Source organism: Pleurodeles waltl, chromosome 3_2 (assembly GCF_031143425.1).
Source record: "Pleurodeles waltl isolate 20211129_DDA chromosome 3_2, aPleWal1.hap1.20221129, whole genome shotgun sequence".
NCBI lineage: Eukaryota > Metazoa > Chordata > Amphibia > Caudata > Salamandridae > Pleurodeles > Pleurodeles waltl.
This window is the reverse complement of record NC_090441.1, coordinates 171,383,877-171,397,012: the sequence shown is the minus strand read 5'-3', so window position 1 is coordinate 171,397,012 and position 13,136 is coordinate 171,383,877. Positions and strand designations below refer to the sequence as shown.

Genomic DNA, 13,136 nt, shown 5'->3' with positions numbered 1-13,136 from the left:
GAATCCCTAGGATGTTGGAAAAAAAGGAAAAAAATTTAGCGTGGATAGCTTATGTGGACAAAAAGTTATGAAGGCCTAAGTGCGAACTACCGCAAATAGCCAAAAAAGGGCTCAGCATTAGAGGTGGGGGGAAGGCCCAGCAGGTAAGGGGTTAAGTAGTACCTAGGAGGTTGTATGAGCCTGGGGTGCCGTGGGCAAGAAACCAGTGATGTCACTTCCTGTGCAGATGGATGATGGAAAAATTCAGGGTTGTCACAACCTGTGCAGATGAGGGATGGGAAATTATATCCTCTTGCTTGGTGTCTTCTTTTAAAGATAGTTTTGGCGGGAAACCAGGAATGTCACTTCCTGTTCAGATGGATGATGGGCAATTCAGTCATGTCACTTTCTCTGCAGATGCATGTTGATAAATCCAGTGAAGTCACTTCCTGTGCAGATGCATGATGGGAAAAACCATCCTTCCTTTCTTTCTTTCTTCTTGCCTCACTTGCTTTTGTCTTTAATTAGTCTTTTTCTTCTTTGCATTATTTTGTTCTATTGTCCTTGCTTCCTTCTTTCTCTTCCACCTGCCATTAAAAACGTTGTTGCTCCCTCATTTTCTTATTTGTAACTTCTTTCTTTCTTATGTGATACATATTGAATGAAAAACATACATTTAATGTAAATTGTTCCAAAATAATATAAAATCTTTATACTGCTATAGACAACACCCGGGACTTGAAATGTACGTGTTTATTTGAAATTTAATTTGTTTGCACAGAACATTTTTTTTTCCATGAATGAATGTGTTGCAGTTGCCTTCATTCATAATGTTGTATTTTCAATCATAGAGCAAAGCCTCTAAACCCTAAGATAGTTGAACAGTCTGTAATGAGCTGTAAGGCGTAATCGTATTAAGTATTTCAGAAAGGGTCTACGCTTGACTGTAACAGAAGAGCAACAACACAAAGTGAGAGAACTATCTATACGTTGAAACCTTAGACACAACCCTTATGCAGTAATATTTTGATGTGCCAACGTACCTTACATTCTTTTGCAAGATACCCACATGCTGTTCATGGTACCAGGGGCACGAGAATTTTAAATAGAGGGTTTTTGGCCTGGAATATTGAATAAGGAATATTGTTATACCTTAATATCGAAACCAAACTATTGAGGACAAACATATAGATACATATACATGGAGTTAAGCATAGAACAGCACTACATACTTACATGTCCATATGTTTCCTTGATATTTTGGCTACAATATTGAGGCATGTATGTATATGGTATTTCTATAGTGCAAACCTAGCCAAAAAGCAGTGGTGGTATAACAATGTCCCATAATCAATATTCATGATTCATACTGAGAGAGGAAGCGATAGGTAGTCGATAAAAGCCTGGTTTTGATTATTTTTTAAATTGATGGATTTTCTGATTGCTGCAGCAGTGGGTTTGGAAAGAATGTCAGAGTGACTCTACATGACAGAGTGAGTCTGCAACACTGAGGGCCAGATTTAAAAGAAACTGGTGCAGCGATGTGCTGCGGCAAAATGAACAGCGTCGCACTGTGCCAGTTTTTGAAATGCAGGGCTGCGCCCCATTCACAAGAGTATGGCGCAGCCCTGTATTTCCCCCTTACCGGCACTAACTTAAGCTGCCTGTGCCAATGCAGGCATCCTTGCACCATAGTGCAAGAGTGTCAATGTTGAGTGGAGTGATTGTTTCTGTGCAGGAAGGAGTTCCTTTCTTCACATAAACAATCCACAATAGCGATTTGGCACTTGTATGCATGCTGCAGACATAGAAATACCAAAGTGTCATTTTTAAATGATTGTTTATGTGCAGGAAGGGACACCTTCCTGTACATAAATAATCATCCATGGCATTTTGCTTCTTCTATGTTTGCTGCAGAATACATAAAAAAGCTAAAAACGAGAATGAATAAAAGCATTCCTCCTCGTTTTGCCATGCTAACGCCACCCCTGGGGGTGGCATTAGTTTTTGGCGCTGCCAGAAATGTACAATTTCTCATAAATCTGGGGCAGCGTCAATTTCTCGTAAATCTGGTTCATGGGTGTTGTAGTTGAACGCCCACTGCAACACCCATTGCACGCCCCTCTGACGCAGAAAACTGTGTCGGAGGGGCCCATATTTAAAAGGAGGCGTAATGCCACAAAAAGTGGCGTTACACCTCCTTGTAAATATGGAGCAGTGGTTAGCACCACCGGAGCGTCGCAAAAAGTGATACTCCGGTGGTGATAGGGCCTTATAAATCTGGCCCTGAATATGTACTGCCTTATTAGTTTTATGGAAATATGAGATTGACATAAATGCCGGCAGAATGCAGCAACCCTTCCAGAATGCATCACTAGAACGCTAGCCAAAAAAGACGACACCTTGTTTATCAAAAAGTATAAAAACATACGTGGCATGATGAACATCCTTAAATGATTAAACTACAGATTCATTGTACTGCATACTTCACATGCGATGTTCAACCTCCATCCACATAGATCAGATCAAAAGCTGGCATCTAATGATAGGTTGCGATGTAGGAGAAACCTAAGCTGTAGACTCTTGGGTGCTTCCTCCATTGTGACGTAGCTCCCCTTTGGACTACTTCCTACTCGTTGTGGCTGGTCCTTGGGGAAGTGGCTGGCTTCGGATAGTCTCTGGTAATTCACGGTCTCAATGGTCTTGATCAGGACGGGCTTCTTCGTTGGGCCGACTAGCTGGTACAGGCACTGGTGTTGGATGGGTCAGTATAGTTGGAAGAGACCTTGATGTTCGCCATCGGGTTGAAGGTCTGCGAGTACTGCAGTGATCCTGCTGCGAAAGCAAGGACCATTACATATAACTTTCAATTAGATAGAGGAAAGTGGAAGAAATTCAAATGTAGCAAGCACAACAGGCATCACTGATCTTATTAAAGGGTTGCACACATGCATGTCATTTAGGAATTGCCAGAGGTTGCAGCTGCAACCTTTGGCTTGCCCCTTGCGACCCATGGTCAAAGAGGTAAGGAGCAACTCCTCCCCTATGGCGGACCACCCCCACCAGCAACAGCAGCTACAAAACTTTGACAGCAAAAACATAATAAACACTGTTTATTATGCTTTTAGTATAAAAGTAGGCGGGGTCACGGGTGTGACGGGAACAGAGTACGCATGTATGTTTGGCCGGCTGTCTCAGTCCAGCCAAACATACATGCGCAGTAGGCTCTGTCCAACCTGGCAACACAGTGCCGGATTGGAAAGAGCAGGCAGAGGCTCCCACTCTGCCTCGGAGCGCCCTCGCTGGGCGCTCCATCCAATCCTACCGTTGCTTCCATGCTGCCAGCAGCATGAAAGCAGCAGTATGATTGGATGCAGGGTAGCCTGGGGGCCTGTGCCTGCAACGACAAAGCAGAGCGGATGGAGTGGTTCAGCGCAGTGGGGAAAAAAGGTAAGTTAAATTTTTTTTGGGGTCCCCACCACCCCACCCCTTTTCCATCCCGTGACCCACGCCTGACAGAGGAGTAAAGGCAGATCGATGAACAGAAGGTAAACTGTGTTCTGATGAGCTCTGTTTAATTTCTCCAGCTCCCACTGGTAGATAACACTTCCAGTGAAATAAAATAAATATTGAAAAAGTCCAAGCACACTTTAGACTATATTATAAAATGAAACACATTATGAAGCATACACATTATTTAAACGTGTTGCCATGATCAATTACTGTGACTACATGAACTGTTAACTTCTGAGATCTGTAAGTGTGATAGTTCATTAAAAGTGATCATAAATCAAAACTTATTGACACTTACAAATAGTAAATCAAGCCAATAACATAGTATATATGCAATATATGGTCCATACGAATTAGTACAGGTAGGCTTGACCGCTCTTGTGTTTTTTTGTCTTTTTTGTGCATCTCCATCTGATTTGGCAATATGTTTCTCTTTGAAGTATACACTAAGCTTCAGTGACATTGTGATGTCTTCATGATTAAGGTCTTCTGGTGTCACTTCCTGGGATCCAGGGTTAAAGGTCATATGATGTCACTTCCAATGGTATCATTGAGTCCAAAGTATGCATAATGTCACTTCCACTACCACTGGCATTTTGAATACTCAACGTCCATGGTTGCACATACAAAAATAAACATTCGCTGTGCTCAACAGTGCTTAATAATCCACTTACAGCCCATGTTTCTTTACACTAACAGGCAGACTTGCCAAACACAGGACCCACCCAGTAATGGAATCAGGCCCTCTGTTGGGGCACCAACCCCCACTTCTGCTCCGGCCGGTGCAGAACTTATGTCTAATGTTGTGTATTACTACAATAGCAGTAGTGAGAGAATTTGTGGCTCTTAATGCTCTAAAATGGTCACAATGTATCCCTCTTTCCCTAGTGTCCACTTTTGATTCCTCCATTGTGGATTCTGTAATGAACCTCTTACTTTAACACCTCAAAGGCTAAGGGCCTGATTTAGATTTCGGTGGATGGGTAACTTCATCTCAACGGTAATGGAAATCATGTCTGCCAAAATATAAATCCCATTGTTTCTCACAGGATTCAGATTTCAGCAGACTGCATATCCATCGCAGTTGTAACGGAGTAGCCCGTCCACAACAATCTAAATCAAGCCCAAACTCTCCAATACTTCCCTTCTCTTCTTGAAAGTTAACAGAAGACCCACAAATCATTCCATGTGCCCACCATGTCAAGGCTTTACTTCCCTGAATGCCGGCCTCCAGGAAGGGTAAGATGCCTTACTTTCTATACAATTATGTTGTGATGTGTGACAGAGGGAAGCAATGATTTAGACAGTGGCAAACTTTACAAGCCTGTTTGTGGCACTGCACAGATCAAAGTCATAGATCTGTGCCAATCTGCAGACGTTTGTGTATGTTGTAATCTAGGGGAGAGTATGAGAAAAGATGTAGTTCGATGTCTTCTCTGAACATTGTTGCTTGCTCCTACAAATGGGGTATGCCAAGAATTAAACTCACGAATATGCACAACGCAAAAGGCCCAGCAAATATACATCAATAAGTCTGGAAGTTGCATAGTGCAAATCTGATAAGGGTAAATAAAGAGACTACAGGTGCTGGGATCTCACAGGAACTGGTACCAGTAGTACGGAGTCAATGGTGAAGACAAGAACCAAGAAAGGTGGGTCCACAGACATACCGCAGGAAGTATTAGAAGGGTTGAATGGAGAATGGGAGAACAAGAGGGTGAGTTTGAGTTACTAGGTATGGATGGATTTTGGAACAATTTTCTCTGTACTTGCACACCAACCCATGCATGAAGTGCAAAGCAATGTGGGCCAATTTTAGAGGTAATGCTTGGTCTTGGTGACAGTCAGCTGGTACAGATCTTAACTGGGCAAGCCATTATTTCTCCTGTGTATTGGATTGTGGGGAATCTATCTGACAGGAAGAATGCAAGCAAAATGAATATACTGATTCAATGACCCTGATGAAGACTGTCTTTGAAGGAAACACGTTGGCTGGGCTGCTGAATAGTACAAAGAGAATCTAATAAAATGCAAATGTGACATTACATCATGGCTCCATCCTGATACTTGGCTGATGAATTTGATGAACTGGATAAGAAGGAATTTTCCTTATATAAGTGGATTTCCTTTCTCGAGTTCGGCTACCACTACCCATTGGGGAAGCGAGCTCCTCTTCAGTGCTTGGTTCCATGCACAAAGTGGTTAAACATAGCAATACCAGCTAAAAGTAGGGATGTAGAATTCCAAAACCTGCAAAAAAGAATACTTCTGGCAGGAGATAATTCTTGTAAAAACATTGATAAGAAATCCTCTTAGAAAAATGTTATTTTGTGTAGAAATCTTATTCTGTAAGGAAGCTGGACAAAGCTGGTACTCTCAGCAAACTCCACAAAGTTCGAAGTTGGAGGACTTCACTCAGATATTGCACAGCAGAGGTATACTAGATCCCAAATTCCTGCTAGCCCCCAAATTCAAAATTAGGAGACTTCAATCTCAATTTCATTTTTTTTTTGTCATGGCCTTAAAACACAGATAATGATTCAGTGAATTAGCTATGCTTTTTTGTCCGATGCTCCTACCAGGGAGTTTCAAATGTCAGAGCTCTTCAAAATAAAAAATAATCTTTACTTCGCAAGGAGTCTGCATTCATAGTACTTGGAGAACTAAAATGTCATCAATATTTTAGCCTCTCTTCAATGGTAGTCCAATGTGTCTCAAACTTCTTAATAATTTAGCAAGGTCACAAGGCATGTCTGCCTTATTTTTACCTCTTTTATTGCTACCGGCGTAAAGTAGGAAAGTACAGAGGAAGGCCCCATACCTACATGCGGATTAAACGTTAGCAGAGTATAATGTAGAAAATGTTAATACATAGCAAATTGTCTTAATGTTTTATATTAAAACTGATACCAGTTAAACTAAAGCCCATATTTTAATAATTAATTTTTTTGATTTACCAAACTGTCATGGATGATAGTAAGTTGTGGTGGATGGTGGAAACAGTTGTACACCACCACCGGTTGGATGCTAACTTTCTCTTTCAACAGTTAACTCTCCTTTATAGATATAATTGCTTTGAAATTATCAAAAGGCAACAGTCAAAAGTATACAAAACTCCCAAACACATAACTAATCAAACGTGTAGTCTCATAAGTCAGCTATAGAAGGTGCTTTAAAATGGAAATCAGGAGGTACTGGTACTTACTATCCAAATTCTTCCACAGTTAGTAGATGGTTTGGTAAGAGCTGGTACTGACTTATTGAGGTTCTTTTTTAACTCTATAGGTTCCGTTATATATTTATATTCATTACTTTAAAGTTGAAGAGATTAAATTGCAGGAGTGAATTCTCTACTAGTCAATCAATTTAAAGCTCATATACAATTTGGATTCTTGCGCCTGAGGACTGGGTAAGCCCATTTTGATGACGTCTGGGCTCGGTTACTTTAATGTCCATATTACGTTCGGGTGTGAAAGCTCACCACCTACTGTTGTTTTTGGAATACTAAACGCCTGATTAAGATAATTTCACATGTCTATCCTGAGGATGGCCCTAGCAATATGCTGTAAAGCGCACCGAAACGTCTGTGCTAGATTGCAGGAATAGGACCAATATTCACAAACAATAGGCATTGTAGTGAGAACATTGATGACTGCATTTCTCTTGTTTGTAGGCAAATGGACAGCTATTTACATATTTTTATCTATTTGTGATCTTGCTCTAAGTGTCTTTGGCACTTTATTTTGGAAATGTTTTCACACATCGCATTCCTCATGGATTAATTTAAAGCTACACAGATCGATATAAATATGTGAAGTTCTAATGACAAATAAATTAGTATTTGTTTTTGCCATTTACCTAGCTTCACATATAACTTATACAATGATTGACACAATTCCACTGTTAAATAACTTTAAAACCTCCAGAAAGTAGTGTACAAATGAATAGTAAATTAATGAAACTCTTGGGGGTTAAGTATGCTATGATTTAAATGCTGGACTGTTATCACTTTCGCTGAGTCATGAACATCGCTCACATGTGTTTGACTTTTGTCTTTAAAGTAGGGATGCCTTACCAGAGATCCATACCAGAGATACATTGTTTTGCACATTCTTTTTCTCTTTTTGTAACAATGGGCCATATGTACAAAGCCATTTTGCAAATGCACACCCCAAGGTTTGCAAAACGACTGAGTTTGTGACCAAAAATGGCTTTTAGGGATGTATTTATGTATGTATTAAACTCATTTTGCAAGATGGAAAAACCTTTCTGACTTGCAAAATGAGGTTAGTGACCCCTATTAAACATTAATTAGGAAGGGGTGTTAAAGGAGTGTCCCCTTGTAATTCGGAATGGCAAGTGTCAACGTCTTATGACCGTGATTGCAGTCACAAACTATTGATCAGTTACCAGCACCTCAAAGGAGGTGATAGCTAATTCAACAAGCATTTGCCATGCAATGGGTCTCATATTTGCTCGACTTAGAGCTATTAGCGCTGTAAATGAAAATTAAAACAGTCAACATAAGCGAGCCTATTCAAAGTGCCGCAGCCGCCATGAACACAAAGGAGAGACACAAAAGTAAAAAGAAGTTAGCTCAAAGTAAAATGTATCGGCAAAGGTGCAATTATCCATCTAACAGGGTTGATGGCCAAGGCGGTAACAAAACTGGCCCAAGGACGGACAAACGTAAAGCATTTACCAATGGTAACAAAGGATTTTTTAAAGGCAAGCCCATGAACGAGTGATAGTGGTGGGCGTGGTTAAAAGCCCACAGATAGATTACAACAGGCCCGAGCACTTGCGCGCTTGACCTAAAAAGGAGAAGAACACATTCTCCATGGTGAAGGTTGTCTGTTAACGTCAGGGAAAGTTTTCCCAAATAGTATTTTATTTGAAAGCAACATGGTTAAGGAACATGGGCTGCTTTAAAAAAAATATATGCCTTTTTTTAAACGTGATCACAGGGATGGTGGTCTGCTGTTCTGAGCCTCCATCCATGTGTTTTCAGCCAATTACACAAGACCATAAATTGAGACCTACCTTATTCAAGCTGGCTTGGCTGATGAGGAGTGATACCCTGAAACTGGAACTAGGATGCCTGTTTCCAGTCCAGGGAGTACCTGGTATGGCAGTTCAGGGTAGACTGTTCCTGCTGGGAGCAGGATCAAGACTGATTTGCAAATGTCTGGGTCGAAACTGGGGTGGCATGGTGAGGAAAATAAGATGGATTCAACCCAGATTTGTGACTGGGAGTGAATGTTTGACAATGTTCTGCATTCCGTATATCAACTTTTTGGGTTGCTACCTAATTAATATTCTTTATGACTTGTGATTTTGTGAGGTGACCTTTTAGGATAGAGATCGCACAGCAAAGTCAGAGACAGGTTGCAAGTTTGCAGCCCGTTTTTGCAACTTGTCTCTCAGTTGATCTGGACACAAATTAATTGCCTATGCACATTTTAGTCATTAGTGCATTGCTACCTGTGTGAGTAGTGCCAAAATACAACATTGGATATAAAAAACCCTATTAATTTCTCAAAGATAATTATTTAACAAACATGCAGTTTCACCCATGCCACACTTTGCATGCCACCATTAAGAGCTTGGCACAGAAAAGCTGCTTGCCTCTGTGCATTATGTCATTTTATCGGTTCTGTTTGAAAGCTAATTAACAAGCTAAATACCTGGGTTATTTGGTAAAGCTTCGGGGGCAGCCGGCTGGGTTTGTGGGATCAGCAGAGGCCCTGTTGCCACACTCCGGATAGAGAACCACCCACCTTAGATTCCTGCTCTGTCAATGTGAATTATTCTGCCACCATTTCAGTACCACCCACGTCACCATGTTGTGGAAGCCTGCTTACATTTTTTTATCTTCTTAGAAACAGGCACCGAAAGTAGCATTTTGTTTGTTTCTGATGCTGATGCTGAGGGAGGTTCCTTGCTGTGCTTGGGGATTATTGATGGTTTTTCCATCCCATGTCCATCATTCCTTGCCTGGCAGACCTGGGAAGGTAAAATCTTTCTTAGGAGGTCTGTCCTGAATAGGACATCTGGATGCTGTAGAGGTGGACGCCCTAAGGCGAGCGGGCAACTGCAATTTATTCTCCCAACTCAGAGCCTGAGTGCGCTCCACCAGTGGCCAATCAGCAGCTCTCCACTCCAGGGAGAACCACAAGCGCTGTCCACACTGCACTTCTTTAAAGTACCTCTTCATCAGTCATAAGATAAAACAAAACCATGTTAATGTGAACAAGAATGTTACTGTCATGTATAAGGAATGTCAAGTCTTTAAATCTTATCCTCTAAGGAAAATTTTACATAAACGTCATACTGACCAATAGATGATTGTTTTATAAAAATGACAAAGAAAATGCACAAGAAAAAAAGCACTCATGGAAACTGACCAACAGGGAGTCCCTCTTCAAGATCATAAAATAAGGCAATGTTAAGTTCTAACGAACTGTGATGGTGAAAGTAAGTCAAGAAGTCAAATATTAGCTGAATATTGTAGGAAAGTACCCTCTTTTTTGGAATAGTTGCCCCCTTTTTCTGCCTGATGTCAGTGTTTTTGACTGTGTTCACTGGGATCCTGCTAACCGGGACCCCAGTGATTATGCTCTCTCTCTCCCAAAACTCTGGAATTCATCCATATTTGGCACACTGGTGACCCATTAAAAGTCCCTAGTGTGTGGTACCTAGGTACCCAGGGCATGTACAGTGTATTTTGCAGCTGCCAAGGCTTGTTGGCATCCGTCCTCTAAGATTTTCATGCATCTTGAATCTCCGGCCCCAGCACTCTACCCTGCGACACACAGCTTCCTGAGTGGTTCTCCGGCTGCATGGGAGCCTTCGTCGTAGTGTTGCATGGGCCTCTTCTGCAACTTTCTTGTCCCCGTCCTGTGTGACTCCTGTGTGCGCTGCCTGGTGCTCTGTGGGCTCTCTGTGTTGCTGAGGGCCCTCTCTGACTCCCCCTCCTCAGTAGAGTCCGCCTGGTCCTTCCTGGTTTTGCATAATTCTTCTTTTCATTTCTGTGTGTGATCTGGGAAATTTACTTTGATTTACCCCTGTATTCCTGGTCGCTGGGGTGGGTTGTAGTACTTACCTTTGGGCTTTCCTAGTACTCCCAGCTCCCCTCTGCACACTACAATTGCCTAGGTGGGGGACCAACTTTTGCATTCCACTTTCTTAGTAAATGGTTTGTGCTCCCTCTAGGCCCATTTCCGACTATTGTGATTTTCCCTTATTGCACTGTTATGCCTATTTCTCCATACTAGTGCATATAATTTGTGTATTACATACCTCCTAAGGGAGTATAGTCTCTATGGTATTTGTCATCATCATAAAGTACCTTTATTTTTGTAACACTGTGTGTTTTCTTTCATGTGTGTGAGTACTGTGTGACTACAGTGGTATTGCATGAGCTTTGCATGTCTCCTAGATAAGCCTTGGCTGCTCATCCACAGCTACCTCTAGAGAGCATGGCTTCTAGACACTGCCTACACTAAACTAATAAGGGATAACTGGACCTGGTATAAAGTGTAAGTACCATAGGTACCCACTACACACCAGGCCAGCCTCCTACAAAGATGCATATCAGAAAAGAGCAAGGATACTCACATTTAGTGGCACTGTAGAGTCAACCGTGGGATGCTCTAAGCTCACCCTCCATTTTGGTAATAGATGTTTTTGAATTCAGGGCCTAGTACCACTTGCCTAGGGCAATTTATACAAAAAAAGTGATGGATTGATGGGTCGCCGTTTAACTTCTTTCATGAGAATACAAACGTTTGGGGGTCTTAATTTCACATGGTGTCAAATACAATTTTGGAGGGTAGGAAACCACCCACTCTTTCATTTTGGGGCTGAGGTGTGTGTGATATCCTTCAGAACTACTGTTCCATAAGCCTCTTGGATGCCTCTTGGATTCAGCTCTGACTGAGTTGAACACTTGATCAAGAAATCAATATTTACTCCCATTTAGAACCACATTTCTAGCAAAGGATGAAAACTGTAAATTGAGCATTTAGACTTATGCTGGTACTAATAATATATGATTAGGTGAATGAACAACCACCTTCTATGGCCTATATTAAGCTTGAAGATCCTTAAACAGTGTCCCCAGGTAAGAATTGTGAAAGGTACTTGACAAAGCCTCCCCCCTTACTTACTGTCAACCATCAACATTACTTGTACTGAAACTAAGCAAGAACGAGATGGGGCGCTGGTGTTAAGTGGGGTTCAGAAGCACTGCCTTATGTCCCAGCTCTCTTTTGTCATTACATAAAGAAGGTGATTGATAGCTAATGGTAGGTTATGTGGTTTATGACGTTGGCAAGGAAAATGGGCTAACTATAGCTAGTTAGCTACCTATAACTATACGCAGAGTATATGGTCTAAAGAGGTTAAAAACTAAAGAAGGGAAAAATAAGGCTCAACCATTAGAGAGAGTGGCTTTATAATACTCTATGGGTGTTCATTTTTATAAAAACCCTAGCTGGAAAACCCAGCTCGAATTAGTCCTGCATACCAGAAATTAAATATAAAGTTCAGAGGGAGCGCTATCTCAACAACAATTACAGCATACCAGACAAAAGCTGAAGTTTTATATGGGTCCGTACTCTGGGGGTATATAATCCCACATCAACACTGAAAATTATTTCCATTCTTGGGTAAGCCATCTTCTTTCAAACTCTCTTATGGTTGCACTACAATATCATACGGGCCTCTGCGGCATTGTAAGTAAGGCCATATTACATCCTGCAGCACTTCAGCTTAGCTCTTCGAAGAATAGAAAGAGCGATACTTATTGATCTGATGCAACAACCTGGATCATTAAGGCTGCCATGCTTCATGCATGTAAGAGAAACATTGGAGACATTGGCCACAGTGGAATAGGCATGCAGTATGGCCAATTCAAGTGAAATTGGAGATTTGGAAATTTACTTAGATAAAATCTAGCCAGAGCTGGCTAACATCATCTACTTTAAACTGGTAATAGGTACGTTGCTTTTTAGCAAAATTCATGGTAATTTGGAGAAAATTCCTTATGCTGCTCTGAGGAGAAATATCTCTCTCTGATGTACCAGCAGTTAGCAGTAACAGAGGTAAAAGGGGCTATATTGAGCAGTAATGATCCATCAATTACGGCAGAGACGAGGATGATTGTTTAAAGGAATAAGATTATGCCCAGCCTTTGCACATGGCCTGGTAAACTTGTATTTTTATGTAATAACCTGTATATTTGTACTATGAATTAGCCTGGTTGGCTACCGAGCTTGCCAGTGCACTTGGACTTCAACAAACACATGTGAAACATCAGTAAATAAGACAATATGGGGGTTATTCTAACTTTGGAGGAGTGTTAATCCGTCCCAAAAGTGACGGTAAAGTGACGGATATACCACCAGCCGTATTACGAGTTCCATAGGATATAATGGACTCGTAATACGGCTGGTGGTAAATCCGTCACTTTTCCGTCACTTTTGGGACGGATTAACACCTCCTCCAAAGTTAGAATAACCCCCTATATCTTAACTGTGGAGAGGGCTACTTATATACCAGTAGAGATGGATGTTTTTTAATCTTTTTTGTATAGTTGTACCTTCATTCTGTATTATGTTGCCATAATATGTTAATTGGTT

General features: G+C 41.3%; 1 protein-coding gene across 1 annotated transcript in view; it reads right to left on the bottom strand.

Moving 5' to 3' along the window:
• Positions 1 to 1,880: 1,880 nt before the first annotated feature.
• Positions 1,881 to 13,136, bottom strand: part of LOC138286772 (keratin, type II cytoskeletal 8-like) — a 70,191-nt gene continuing 58,935 nt past the window's right edge. Inside the window, exon 7 of the mRNA XM_069227271.1 lies at positions 1,881 to 2,814. The gene's annotated coding sequence lies outside the window, so the exon portion shown is untranslated. The remainder of the gene's footprint in view (positions 2,815 to 13,136) is intronic.